The sequence below is a fragment of the Bombus bifarius genome, unplaced genomic scaffold (genome assembly GCF_011952205.1).
Source record: "Bombus bifarius isolate JDL3187 unplaced genomic scaffold, Bbif_JDL3187 scf7180000009317_frag, whole genome shotgun sequence".
NCBI lineage: Eukaryota > Metazoa > Arthropoda > Insecta > Hymenoptera > Apidae > Bombus > Bombus bifarius.
The window spans coordinates 1-15,412 of record NW_022885040.1 but is presented as its reverse complement, the minus strand read 5'-3'; the positions used below and the strand labels follow the sequence as shown (position 1 = coordinate 15,412).

The window sequence follows — 15,412 nt, the reverse complement described above, 5'->3', positions numbered from 1 at the left end:
TATTTGTGACTTATGTTATTTCATCTAATTTTATTGTTAGTTCTTCAATTTGTATTCCAAAAGATTGAACTCTTTTTACGTGCGTGTGTGTTTTTTTTTTTTTTTTTTTGTAACTCGTCGAGTTGCAATTCTAATTTTTGCACTTCCTCCTTCATGTCCTCTATGTGCTTCTCGAACTCTTGTGTCGTCCTGTCTTTGTCGGAACATTCTACTTGAAGATCAGCGAGTTGATGCTCGGGATCGTTATTCAATTTTTGGTCGTTAGCAGTAATAAGCTCACGTAACTTCACTTTTGAACTTGATCTTGTTTGGTCTTGATTGTGTTTTCGTGGTGCTTGTGGTGCTCTAAAAGTAATCGTCACGTTGCTTGCATTTTTAGTGCACATTGATACACTGCACTCTGCACAGGCAATGCTTTTGTTGTCATGAAATCTCTCTAACTTTTCAGTAACAAAACCTTTTATTTTATTATTTAATTTTGGATCATGCGCCCCTGGTGAAGATACATTATGTGTTCTCTTTACCTTTATTATGCACACGTTTTCCTTTTGCTCTCAATTTTTCGATCATCTTGTGCTGTTCTATATATTGTGTTCTTATGTTCTTCGCATATAAATCCTGTCGATTGATTTTATCTTTCAGTTGAGGTACATGTTTAATTCTTTACCTTTTTTTTTTATGGATTTCTTGATAATCTTTTAGAAGTTGCTCGTTATATTTGGAAAGCTTTCTCACTTCGTCTTCAGCTGTTTCCTAACGGGATTTTTCTTCTTCAAGTTTTTCTGTAATCATTTTTTCTAAACTTCTCCATTTATTCTGTTCTTCTTCGAGTAATTCATTACGTTTCGGTATCTGGCTATCTTTTCCTTTAAAACATTTAATTTTATCAGAGAGTTCTCCTATTTTCAAACTTGCTTCATTTAAGGTAACTTTATGAATTTCCGATTGATGTTATAACATTTGATGTAAGTCTTCTATTGCTGTTTCACGTTCTTTCAACTGTTCATTAAATTCGTTGTTTAGCATATCCACTCGAGAAATTTCGAGTTCTTGAGCATCGTTTCTTCTTTTAGAAATTTGGCTTATTTTCTCTCGCCTGCTGCTACATGTTGCTGTCATTTTATCAACTTCTTTCTTCTTTTTTTTTTCTTTTTTTTTTTTGAACTTAAAATCTTGATTTAAGGTTTGTGTTTCACTATATGATTTATTATTATTAACTAGTTCAACATTATTCTCAGTAGATTTTTTTTCGCGTGATTTTTATACTTATTTAAATAGTTTAACATGAGCAAATGCATCGTACGTCAGATATACCATTTTTTATAAATTGTCGCCTTTACAACTCGAGTTACCTCTGAACGAGTCGCATGATTGATCAATAAGCCATGAGTAATTATGCAAATTCAGTTTTTTTTTCATCTATCTATCTGAATATTATAACAAAGACTTTACATTGACTATTTTATTAAAATTGTAAGTTTTTCATAAACGCTTCAAAATCCACAGTCTATTGATCAACTCCTCTATCCTTTCTCTTTCTCCTCACTAAAATAGATAAATTCCTAATGTAGTTTGTGGATAATATATTTTTTTTTTCTAAAGCAAATCACATTTATCATCGGATATATTTTTTGAAATAATTTCTGTCTGTACATTTTCTTCTTTTCCCTTACTCCTCTTTCTCTTTCTAATGAATTCTTTTTATTCCGTAAAATAGTTTTTGTATATTCAATTTTGTTAAGTGCAATCCTTATTTCTGATAACTTACTTTCATTAGATAATTCTTGTGAATCTTCTACTACATCTTCCATATCATTTTGAGTGCAGCTTCTACCTTCAGTAAATTTAATATCTTGAACCGTATCATTAATTTCAATAGCTCTTTCGGTATCAAGTAAATCGCACTTATTATTTAATATACCTTGTGAATTGACTTCTGTCTCTGCAGTTTCTTCTTTTGTATCTTCTTCGAGTTTTCTTTGTTCTTCTAATCCACCCTTCTCATTTTGTAGGATCTTCCTTGTATCTTCATCTTTTTTAACTTCGACTTTATCCGATCTCCTAGGTCTGCCTCTATGTTTCGCTTCATCAGTTGCTATTACACCCGTTACTGCATTATCATTTTCTACAGATTTATACCTATCGCTATCACTAGCTGTGTTCGTTAAAAGAACTTCCCTTCGTTGACGAACTTATTAGTTGTTTCGTTTTCACTATCTGAAATTGATTTTTGTTTAACACCTCTTTTTTCTTCTTTGGCAAATTTATTTTCTACATTTTCCGATGCCTTTTGTTTATTAATAATTTCAGACTTGTCTTCGATTAATTTCGTCTTTAAAGCGCTTCGCAAAATTTTATTTGTGTTTGATTGTCTGGTTTGATTATAAACAATTTCTTCAAATTTTGGCGAAGTAGCAGGCTTTGCAGCAACATTATAACGACTGCTCCGTTTACTACTATCTAACATAGATGGAGATGGACTTTTGTCATCTTTATTCTCTAAAGACTTCTTTTGTGTATTAGCATCTGAATTTCTCGACATAAGATCTGCTGAATTTTTTAATTCTGTAGTGTCACACGCAATTTTCGCTGTCATCATTTGGTCTTCCTCTATAAGCAAATGTTCATTATTGTAAGCATTATCTCTTGCTTTTTGTATGGATTCTAATGATATATTTTGTTCAACGTTGTCTATTGATTTTGTATCATTTTCAGCAGTTGATTTACTAACTGCTTCTAATTCCTTCGTTTCAATTTGGTTTTCTTTATTTGTATCGCCGTCCGAAATATTTCTCATTGAAATATTATCCTTCTTGTTATGATCTTTTTCTGCTTCTCCTAAACTTTTACTTTTTTTGTCAAACCATTCTTGTAAATTTTGAGTATCTTGTGACGAAGATGGTGACAAATCATTATACAACACTGCAATATCTTCTTTCCTTCGTTTCACAGACTCTTTCTGGTATTCTGTCGAGCTATTGACATCAAACATTAAGTCTGTTTTAATGAAAATATAATCCTGTGAAGCGGTGTCAATTGATACTTTCTTTTCATAAGAATTTTCTACATTAGACTGCAATTCTTTTGAAAATTCTTTCAAAACCATTTCTTCATTTCCTACAGTAACGTCTGTTTTCTCCAAGCTTCTGTTAAAATTATTAGAAACTAAACTACCCTGATAACTCCGACTAGTAGCTGCTTTAATAGTCTCCTTTAACAGTTTTCTTAACTCGATTTCGTCAATTGTTTTTCGTAGCAATTCGATTTTTTATCGAGGCGTTGACCCTCTTCTTTTGCTTGTTGGAAAAGGTCCATGCTTCTTCGCAGTCGCGCGATTTGCTCCCGTAGTTGGTTTGTCATTTTAATACTTTGTTCGTCCCTACCAGTGCATGCTTTACCTTTCCACATCGTTTTAAATGTCGCTAACTCTTTGTCTGAGTCTTGTTCAAAGCTAGATAGTCTGCCTCTATATGTAAAATGAATCCAGCGTTTACCTTGATTTGTTAGCTTCCGTAGATGCTTCCAGTTCCAAAGGCCTTCTGGTTTCGTGGATTAAGAATTCGTCGCCGAGAATGACCGTAGTCCAAGTTAGTCCTTCCCGTAGGTATGGATGTCCTTGTTTTCCAGACGAAGCGATGTTTCACAATCCTGGGGTCTAGCGCCCGTAGATGCTTTATGAATATTTTCTTCCGGTTTCGTTGATAGTTACTTCGTTGTCGCGGATGTTGGCTGGGTGTTTGAAAATTTCTACATTGACTGGAGACATGTCCGATTTGGTTGCATTTGAAACATTTCAGTTGAGTTCTTTGGTTAAGTGGCGTTCGTTCAGCTTGCTGGAAGTTTCTTGGCATTGGTTTAGGTGTTCCTTGGAATCGGTTTTTGGCTCTCTCAATTGGTTGGTTCATTATTCTTATTATTTTTTTGTTGCGTTCGATTTTCCTTATGACTAACTCCGCCTCGAAAGCTGCATCTTGTGCTTCTTGGAGATTCTTTGGTCTTGTAGTCGATGTGCGTATTTCTATTTTGGGTTTTAAATTTAGGACAAAAACTTTGGTCGCTCGTTCAGTTTCAAGATCTATGGCGACTGCTCGACGTACTGGATCGCGAATTTCGTGTTGAAGCGCGTATATCAGTTCGTTGAGGTTGTGTCGGAACCTCTTCACATAACTGTGTACCGATTCGTTAACGTTTTGTCGCGTGCGTTGCAACTTATCACGAGCTCCATTAGATGTAATATTCACGGATACAAATTTTCTGAGGCTTTCAAACAGGTCCTCGTAATTCTCGATTTCGGTGTGGCGGATACTGCGTTCCGCTTCTCCAATGATTCTTTGCGTTAGAATTAGTCGTAATAATATGCGTTTTTCTCGACATTCGGCTCGAGCTTCTCTTACCCGTTTAATAAACCCTTCTACTCCTATATCGTCTTGTCCATTGAGTATAGGGATAAAATCTAGGCAGGTTTTTGCATTGTACGTGGGGTTGTCACAACTTACTGCTCCTTCTTCACTGTCCATATCGTCCGTTTCGTTAGGTTTTACAGGTGGTCGTTTTCTCTGAACATTGCTGGCATTAGATTCGTCCGTGGTAATAAAGGAGCCTAATTCAGTAGTAGCGTCATGTCCTAAATTTATTTTAGAGATATGTTTTCCTAATAGTTCTATCTCTGCTGCACGTTTTTTGTTTTCACTATCGGCTACTCGTTGCGTTTCTTCTATACGTCGCGCAAGAAGTTCGATTTGCTCGAGTATGGCACGAGTCAACTTATCCATAGCTCTGGTTATAGAAGCGATATCAATAGTTCCAATTTTGTCTTTTCGTGATATGGACATGATTCTAATCGAGCTTATTGATTTTCTCACACGGTAATGTAAAAATGAATCCAGATTTCCAGCTTACCGTATGTTACGCCGGGCCTCTCTGCCTGGCCCAGGTCACACACCGCGGGCCAGACGGACACCAGATGTCCGCTTTTCCGTACGGCGTACCCTCAATATCCTTAAGCACCCGTCATAAACCCGAGTCACTTGCCTGCTAAGGTCCTTCAAAACAAACAAACATCTGTGTCCGAAGCATTTCTAAAGACTATTGTCTACCACGGCGGGACAAGGGAAAGTTAGTTTTCTCACGTGCGCTGCAACTTTCCTCCCACTAACCACTTTCTGTCGAGGGCAGTTAAGACCCTTCGTTTAACCAATTAAAAACGAAGCCTATTCCCTCACTCTCCTAAATAACATCGGCACCAACAAATCCGATGGTCCCGTGCGCTAGACACACCCATCCTTAGCTTTCCTCGGACACAGCATCGTCACTCAACTTCACTTCTTCTACATCGTTGGAAAAGTCAACTACTAAGTATACGCTAAATCCCAACGGGGCAGTCTAAGCATAACGCGAGAGTCGGTCTCGGTATTGTCGAGCATACATTTCCTCTCCTAAATCTCATAGTGCTACGTCCACTAATACACTAAATCTAATTATAAGAGCCCTGCTCTAACGCACATATCTATCTTAGCTTCGTGCGACAAGTTGTTAATTACTTATTTCTCTACGTCAGTGTAATCTAAGTGCTGGAAACATATAATTTATAATTCTGTGAATCACAGGGTTATACAACCTCAATCACCCCTATTATCTCAACGGAAATCAGGGGATCGATCAATTCGTGGTGTCGATTGTTATAATCGTAACGGGGATTTACGACCCCCGTTGACGTCTCTCCTTGCGATTACGTCTCCCCGCGATTGGTCGAAGAAACACCGTAGTAGTTATTGCCGTTGAGGAGTCTCTGGGATGTTTGCTCTCTGGTTGGTTCTAGATTCCGAATCTTATTCGTAGGCTTGCTCTGCGCTGACCGCTCCATTTATTACAGAAAGCATTGTTTAAATGAATATTAATTATGAACCATTATTAAACATGCATTGTTATTACCAACAAACAAGTTTAACAAGACCACAATTTTCAAATTAAATATGTACACATATCTTTAATGCTTTTATATTTGACGCATATATTAGAAAGTAAGTTTGTTTTTAGTTTTTTCTTAATTTATTAAAAAATTGTGTAACTATTAACATTACCTATAACATACGTAAATAGTGTCATATTTAAAATATTACCCATGATTAAAAATTTTCAATGTTATTAAATTCTTTATTGAGGAAGCTAAATTATAATAAAATTATAGAGTTTACAAAGGATTTTAATAATGAAAAAATATTTATTTTATATAACATTTATTAGACATTAGTTAGATATAAAATAAGAATAATATAATCATAATAATCATATATCTAAGATAAAAGTTGATCTCTATGATCATTAACATGGTGTTGCTTTTTCCTCACACCCTCCTGCTACACGCTTCGAAGCAGAACATACAGCGAGTAGATATTACGGAATCAGATCCAATAGCAAACAATACAATATGTATAGAACTCTAACCATGGAAACACCAACACCTTTGGTAGCCGAAGTTATGCACAAGTAACTAACCAATCGCCACCCTTAACACCAACATAGCCAAATCCATCAGTAATACGCTCAAGCAACCACCGTTACGATACTAACTAACGGCAATTACTTCCAGATGTAGCAGTATATGCACCACTGCGAACAGGCAGTACATTGACAGAGATTATAGAAGTAGCATTGGCAACTACTACTGTTCTTTCACTCGCGGGGAGACACGATCGTGTAGAAGCGCATCAACAGGAGTCGTAAATTCCTGTTACGATTGTTCAATCGACGCCGCGAGATGATCGATCCCCTATTGCGTTTAGGCTAATAGAGGTGGTTGATTGAAGTGCACAGTAGTAAGTTAGGTCACCGTTTATTCCACAACTTATAACGAGGATAGTTACACTGGTGCGTATGTACGAAATGAGTGAGTGACTGATCTGCGGGTGTGTATACCCGCTCGAAGGATGTTGACCGTTCGAAGGATGTAGAATCAGTGCCGTTGGGAGACGATGCTGTCTCGGTGGAAGGCTAAGGATCGGTCCCTCCAGCGCACGGGACCATCGGATTTGTTGGAGCCGAGGTTATTTAGGAGAGTGAGGGAATAGGCTTCGTTTTTAATTGGTTAAACGAAGGTTGGTGGATTAGGAAGGGTCTTAGCTGCCCTTGATAGAAAGTTGTTATTAGGAAGCATCGTACGTGGAAAAACCCAACTTTCCCTTGCCAAGCCGTAGTAAACAATAGTCTTTAGAAACTGATTTAGAAAAGGACATTTGTTGGGTCTGAAGGACCTTAACGAGCAAATTACTCGGGTTTATGACGGGTACTTAGGCTATTGAGGGTACGCCGTACGGAAGAGCGGACATCTGGTGTCCGTCTGGCCCGCGGTGTGTGACCTGGGCCAGGCAGAGAGTCGCGCGGCGTAACATCCTCCCCCCGTTGAGAGGGTACCGATCAAAATTTCATTAAAGGTGGAGTTAATTGGAGCAGCCGCCCGACTCCTTGTTGATTGCTGATTGTCCTTATTCTGCGTGATCGGGTTGGCTCGTTGGTAGGACGCGCTGCGTGGCACGTCGTTCCAAGATGCTCGTTGCCGTATGACTTGTGGTAGTCTGGATGAGGCCGTTGTCGCCAGGGTGACTTCGAAGATACGGTCGAAAGTCCGGTGCGTAGAGGATATGTTGTCTTCCTTGCGTTCTGGATCGCCGTGGTCATCTGCATTGCCTGGCGATTTTCTATTGCGGTTCGCGAACCAGGACGTGTCGTGAAACAGCTCGGCCCATGAAGTATCGTGAGACACCTCGTCCCAGGAGGTGTCGTTGTACAGCTCGCCGATTCCACAAAGGCACGTGAAATGCGTGTGTGGTTGCACAATGAAGACGTGAAGGAGGTCTTCGGTGGATTGGGGGACAGGGCTCCCCCCGCTGACCCATTCGTATCGCGCCTTCTTGATGATGATTGATGGTTGGACCGGCGTGGTCCAGTTTTCTGCGAAAGACAGAATTAGAGACATCATACCTTCCGTTTGGTTAGGTTTGGATCTGGAGTGGGAAGATTTTGCATCTCGGTCCAAGAGGCTCGGCTCCGTATGAGTCGTTGCCGTCCGTAGGTGCCGTAGCTGCCAGGGAAAATGGATGGCCAGGCCTAAGGGTTGTTGCGTTGGGAGCAAGTGGTCCACCTTGTAGGCTGCACTGACATCGACGAGTATGGTGTTTTGTTTCAGCCCATTCGTCGGTGTGCTCCATTTCGGCGATAATGTAGTAGGAGACGGCGTGTCGGCTGGTAAGCTTTCCTCCGTCTGTTGATCCAGAGACTCTTGAGCGGCTGTCTGATTCAAGGCGTCTGATGGCGTGGAATCAGATTGTTGCGATGCTGATGATGTGAGCGAGGTTGTCGTTGGGTCTCGGGTGGATGACACGTTGTGAGTGTCACGCGATGAGGTCCGCATGGGAAGCGTTTTCTGATTTAAGGCGTTTGGCAGCGTTGAATCAGATTGTTCATGTAGCGACGATGCTAGCGTGATTGTTGTCAAGTCGCGTTTAGGTGACACGCTGCTAGTATTGTGCAATGAATTGCGCGTGACTCGCGGCGAGGTCGGCGTTCGAGTCGATGCGATCTTCTCCGTCCGCGGAGTTTGAATAGCGTTGCGTGTTTTGTTTAAGTCCTTGTTACTTCCCTTATCCGTAGGCCCTCGTGGCAATGGCGAAGGTGGCGTCTTCGCATTATGTCCAGGAAAATGATTCTCCGGTAATTTAAGCGAAGCAGACTCGCGACCAGCAGCTGATCCGTCGTTTGTCGATTGTGACGTCGTAGTTAGTCGTAGGTTGCTCAGTTGAGTGATTACTCGGAGTTCTGATTTCTCGTACTCGTCGGCTATCTCGAGGCCGCGCTCGATCTCTTCCCCATCTATGCTTACAATCTCGTTTTGGATGGCGCGGAGCTCCGTCTCATATGTTTCCAGACGATTTTTGATTGGAATTAGCTCGTTCTCCGGTTCGTGGCGTGATGCAACCTTGGTCATGTGGCCCAAGTCCAGATACTCCTGAATGACCGCCCGATACGCTGTTTCGAACTGTTGATTTCGTCTGACTTGCTGCTGGAGAGAGGCGAGTCGTTTCATCGCCATTGCCATGGATGATCCGAGTGACGAGATTTTGTCGTTAAAGGGGAGTGCGACGATGTATCGCCCATCGCTGGTGCGTGGGACGTGATTTTGAAAATGCTCCTCACATCGTCGATCCGCCTCCGATAAGTGTTTTATCTGAGGTCCCTCGTCGAGTTCCCGAAAGCGGGTGAGGTCCGTCTCTAGTTCCGTTGTGGAGGCATGGAAGACCCTGGCAGGTCCTGGGGAAGGTGGGCTCCCCCCGATGACCCACCCGAATCGCGCTTTTTGCAGGCGCAGATCGGGGCCGGTTGATGGGTTATTTGGATGGTATGACGGAGCTTTCCTTGTGCGTGGGGGCGTGGTGGGAGGCGTCTGATTGCTCATTGGCGCGTCTGATCGATGTAGGAGCGTGTGATGGCGTTGATCACATATGCGGCAAGAGCCAGAGGTGCAGTGTTGCAATTTGTGTCCTGGTAGCAGGCAATTCGTACACGCTGAGATTTCCTCGGCGGCTAGAATCCGTTCGTCGATCGTCTTCGTCCTAAAGATGTTGCAGCGCCAGATTTTGTGTGGTCCATGGCAGATTGGACAGAGTGGCGGTGATCGTGACGTGACAAATGCCTGCCCTTGTGGTGGGCGTGTCGTTCTTGCAGGTTCTATGACCTGACAGCGATCGTTCAAGAATTGCAAGAAGTCCGGGAACGTGGGGAATGGTGTGGACCTGATCTTTTCCTTCCATATTGAATCGGTTTCCCGATCAAGGTTGGCGGTACATAGGTGCAAAAGCAGGGCATCTGCGGTTGGTTGTCCGATGGCGGCCAAGGCTTTGTAATGAGCTTCCAACTTGGTCGTGTAGGACTGCAAATCGCGATGTGCTATCCGTGATGAGGAGGCTGCGTCAAATATCTCCTGCAAGTGTCTCTCGACAATTTTGGCTGGTCTGTTATACCGTCGTTCTAATATTTCCCAGGCGACTGCGTAGTTAGCTGCCGCATTGCTTAATGACGCGATCGCTAGAGCTGCCCCATGCTTTAGGCAAGAACGGAGATACATCAGTCGCTTGCAGTCGTCTATGCGGGGGTTATCGTGGACCGTGGAGCGAAATTGATCCGCGAACCCCGGCCAATCTTCGTAGGCTCCAGAAAAAGTGGGTAGCTGAATTCTAGGCAACTCGACGGGTTCCGGCAATGACATGTCCGATGGCTTTGTTGCAAGATTTGTGGTGGTTGGTTCTGCTTGCTTGTTTGCCTTCTCAAGGATGGCGGACGCCTGTCCGGCGATGGTGTAGAACTTCTGTTGTAGGTCAACCCGGTCCTTCAGTGTTTGACCCTCGTCTCTGTCGTCTAATTCGCATTGGCTCTTTTTGAACGATGCAAACTCTCCCTCTAAGTCTTGCAAATTACGCTGAATAGCATGCACGGGTGTCCCTTGCTCGTGATTGTTGAGCAATGTGCGAAACGCTTCTAATTCTTGTCTGAATCCTTCGCGTTTCCGCAGCAATTGCCGGACGCGTTCTTCCTGAGGGGGAGCCATGAGGGATTTCGACAATTTGAGCGAGCTTACCTTGATGTTGCGTGGTAACTGGGGTGCACTCTTTCACTGACACGTATCCGGCTCGAAGGACCAAAATGTTCTTTCACTCGCGGGGAGACACGATCGTGTAGAAGCGCATCAACAGGAGTCGTAAATTCCTGTTACGATTGTTCAATCGACGCCGCGAGATGATCGATCCCCTATTGCGTTTAGGCTAATAGAGGTGGTTGATTGAAGTGCACAGTAGTAAGTTAGGTCACCGTTTATTCCACAACTTATAACGAGGATAGTTACACTGGTGCGTATGTACGAAATGAGTGAGTGACTGATCTGCGGGTGTGTATACCCGCTCGAAGGATGTTGACCGTTCGAAGGATGTAGAATCAGTGCCGTTGGGAGACGATGCTGTCTCGGTGGAAGGCTAAGGATCGGTCCCTCCAGCGCACGGGACCATCGGATTTGTTGGAGCCGAGGTTATTTAGGAGAGTGAGGGAATAGGCTTCGTTTTTAATTGGTTAAACGAAGGTTGGTGGATTAGGAAGGGTCTTAGCTGCCCTTGATAGAAAGTTGTTATTAGGAAGCATCGTACGTGGAAAAACCCAACTTTCCCTTGCCAAGCCGTAGTAAACAATAGTCTTTAGAAACTGATTTAGAAAAGGACATTTGTTGGGTCTGAAGGACCTTAACGAGCAAATTACTCGGGTTTATGACGGGTACTTAGGCTATTGAGGGTACGCCGTACGGAAGAGCGGACATCTGGTGTCCGTCTGGCCCGCGGTGTGTGACCTGGGCCAGGCAGAGAGTCGCGCGGCGTAACAACTACTTATGAACCAAATAACAGGCAAACAAAAATAATTCCGCAAGACTTTCTTGACAAAATCAGAGGGAAAAAGGTAAGCGAAAGCAAAATGACAAAAACATAGAGCACGTGAAAGCAAAAAAACATCTAAACAAACTTGCAAAGGAAATAGAAAGTAAAATAAAAGATCATAATAATAACGAATTCTCAAAATTCATAGATTCACTTTCTGCGTACGAGAATTCCAACTATTTCCTATGGAAAGCCACGAACAAAATAAAGGAGCCAATTAAACTAATCCCAGCAATCAGATTAACGGACAACACATGAGCCAGAAGCAACGAAGAGCAAGCTGAAGAATTTTCCAACCACCTTTGTTGAAGTTATCTCTTCGAGGAACGCGTGATGAATGTGTAACAGAAATATATTTAAGTATAAGTGTAACTGTAAGTATAAGTATAAATATAAGCATAAGTATAAGTACAGTGTATACTAATCCAGAACCACACTGTGGCAGCGTTACATTACAACAGAGCTTCGAAGCCATGAGTCTATGGGTATTTATATAATTACGAAAACTGGCCCGTCTATATATACCCTGCTGCACCATCTGTGCATGGCATATTCCTAAAAAAGGCTATGAGACTGAGAGGCCCTTCAAATTGATTTAGAGCTAAACAATACTCAATAGCATCGGGGACTAAGAGAACTAAATACTAGAGAAGATGTAGTTTTCCTAGAAGTGAGTATTACTTCAACACCCTCCCTAACACTCGAAATCTTTACAAACGATTACTTTTTAACATCATTGTTATTTTTCAGACCTAATTTTTGTCGTAAATATTGAAATCTTGGTTTCGGTAACGCCTTCGTAAATATATCTGCTTGTTACGTCCGGCGACTCTCTACACAAAGCAGACTCCACGCCACGTGAGTTCTATTAGAAACAGTGACAATGACTGTTTTGTATCGTATCTGGTTATATTATTTATTGTTCTTACTTGGTGCCCGATTTTTGTTAGTTCCTTGCATATATTTTTGGTGTTTGTTCTTGGGTATAGATCTCTAATTACTACTTTGTGGTTCTTTTCTGTTTTGAGCTGGTATGTATGATGTATAGTATGTTTAATACTTGCGCCACTTTTCGAAAGATTTTTGGAGTATTTGTTTGCACTTTGACTTGTTCCAGTTTTAATTCCTTTATACTGTAGTTTTCTCTTCCGACAGTGTTGTTTAATAGTTCAATAAGGGTATCTGTTATTTGAGCATGAATGTAGATCGGTGGTGGTTTAACGATATGTGTTGTCATTTCTTCCTCTGAACTCGTATCTTCGTCTTTTATCAGTGAGCTGAAAGAATTTCGGAGTGGGATGTCCTGTAGCCACTGGTGCATTTCTGTATCGGGAATTTTTATAGCGCTTGTATTTAGGATTATTTTACGCCTTTTGTGAGCTGTTGCTACCTTCCAGTTTTCATCTTGATAGGATAGTTCGTTATTGTACCTATTTTCTTCCTGCTTTTGCAACGTTTCCATTTCTTTTATAGGCTTTCCTGTTCTTTGCTAATTGGTTGTTTTCTGCTTAACGTATTTGTAGCTTGATTTATGAAACATATGTCACCCTTTTTTGTTTGGCGGCGGTATTGGTTGTTGCATTTTGAAACTTTTACCATGTGACAGTGTTCGTTAACGTTTTAACCTCCTAAATTCACTATTTATCGCACTAACACTGGAGCACATTTACTCGCGCCTGTTTACCTCGACTGCTCGGGCAGAATTGTCATTACAATGCAATTATCTATATTGTTACATCGAGGCCTTTCTTCTATTTTGTCCGGCAATTTTCATTTTTAACGTGATGAACATTTTCTTCTACATCATATTTTAAAATTTGTTAACAATCACTGTTTACAAATTGACGGCAAGTACCTGATTTGGGGTTATACGTTCTATATACATCGAACGTAACAATAAGGAACACAGAAAGCAACTGAGATATAACACGATATTGAAATTAGAAATTAATTACACCCTCGTAGCGGTGCCTGCATCAACTTGGACTAATTCGCAAACGATGGAAGTTGTATATGTTAGAGCGAAAAGAAGCCTCGCGTATTCAATCTCAGAATGTCATGTCCGAAGGAAGTCCATCTCCAACGTAGCTAATCGAACTATGCGTCTAATCGAACTTTTCGGGGTTACTTTCATGTTCGGTATCATTTTGATCAAAAGAACCTCAACAATTCAATTAAAACAACATTTTGTCGATGAAATAAAAGATGTAGAAGCTTCATTTTTTCTATCGAAGAGATCTTAACAAAAGAACGATAACAGGTTGTACCTTAATGCCTCGATGAAAGAAATTTTATATTTTAACGTTTCAACATTTTAATGATGCAATAGTATAATATTTTAATAAGAAGGGAGAAATGGTACGTTCGTGTACGATTTTATACTTTCAATCGGCAAAAATGATGTTGGAAGGGTAGAAAAGCTATTGAAAAACATTTGGATAATTTCTCATCGAAGCATCTGCAAATAGATCTTAATTCGATCTGAGGCGTCTATGTTGTCTGTAATAATTGTAGCTGCTGGCTGTAGATGTCGCTGCTGGGGTACTGCTATATTTTTCTAATTTAGATGCGTGGAAGAAAAATCGGACTACGGGCGCCGGGATTCGAATCCGAGTCCCGAACGTTCGTAACCTAAGGCGCTAACCACTGCGCTACCGTTGTCCGGTATTAGTTAGTGGCGGTATTTGTTGTCGAGTGCCGCGACAGATCTATCGGACGATGGCCCGCGGCCGGTTCGATCGTAACGTCGATTAACATGTATCAACGGCTGGACCCGCTAGTAACATCAAAATACAATTTCTTTTGTCAAGGGGAAACATTGAATTATAGGCTCGCCCTATCAACTCAAAATCAACTTCAAATGACGACTAATTGGACACTTTGAAAAGTTTCATATACATCACGATCACGATAGACATTACGCAGGACGATTAATTCGTTTCTAAGTTTCTCTTTGTACAGAACCATACCGTCGACCGATGGGTCCGCGGTAGAAAACGGTAACAAGGAAGGATGGCCGCAGGAAATCCCTGACTCCTAAAGCCGCGAGCAAGGAGGTTGGAGCGGAGGAAGCGGCGATTGAAGCCATGAACTTAGGTGATTAAGATTAAGGGTGCGCACCCTCCAGAACAATCTGGGACAGTCAAGACCTGCTTTTCCAAACCATTCTGGAGAGCACGGTTGCCCTAGCGGTGGTGGCCGAGCCATACAGAGTCCTGGACGCTCCGGACTGCGCCGGAGATACAGACGGCTGTCACCTGGACATCAGCGCCGGCATCGTCCGCCCACAGGGATCCGCTGGAGCGCGGCAACGGATACGCAGCGGTCGAATGGTCAGGAATGGTGGTAGTGGCCGTATATGTGTCGCCCAACAGCGAATGGACAGCGTTCGAGGAGTTCTTGGACGGGGTAGGCGACTGCCATTACGATTACGAGATATAGTATTACGTTATAATACATTACATTATAACGTATTCCGTTAAATTGAATTACGTTATATCATATTACGTTTTGCCGTTCCTTCACATACTGAGCAGAAGGCGAACGTTACCATGATCGCGGACGGATATTAAGACAGGTAGAGTGGGGATATGGTAAGAATAGAAAGGGAGGCAAGTGGGTCAACACAGCAGTTGCCCGTAACCAGTCGTCGGTAGGAATCGCAACCAGAGAGTTCTGAAGAAGTCGCTGGTCAAGAAAGTAAACGAACTGCGGAACGAAGCGCCGCGTATTAAGTTGGCAGCCTTCACGTAATAGAGTACATTCAGTAATATAGTATTACGTTATATAGTATAACGCTATAACGCATTACGTTATATAGTATAAGTAAAATCCAATGCAACCACAGCTATCAATATTGAAGATTAAATATGTAATTGAACGAATCTCCGCTTCTATTGAGGATATGTAGACAATTCGATGCGCGTTATACTCCACGTTTGATG

At 41.8% G+C, this 15,412-nt stretch overlaps 1 long non-coding RNA gene and 1 pseudogene across 1 annotated transcript; one reads left to right on the top strand and one right to left on the bottom strand.

The window, feature by feature from the left end:
* Window positions 1-2,610: 2,610 nt before the first annotated feature.
* LOC117215019 lies at window positions 2,611-4,774 on the bottom strand (annotated as a pseudogene).
* Window positions 4,775-11,496: 6,722 nt separating this feature from the next.
* LOC117215020 lies at window positions 11,497-15,406 on the top strand. Its single transcript, XR_004489003.1, has 4 exons — window positions 11,497-11,842; window positions 11,914-12,138; window positions 12,219-12,326; window positions 14,430-15,406. It is a non-coding gene; the product is annotated as an uncharacterized LOC117215020 (long non-coding RNA).
* Window positions 15,407-15,412: the final 6 nt, after the last annotated feature.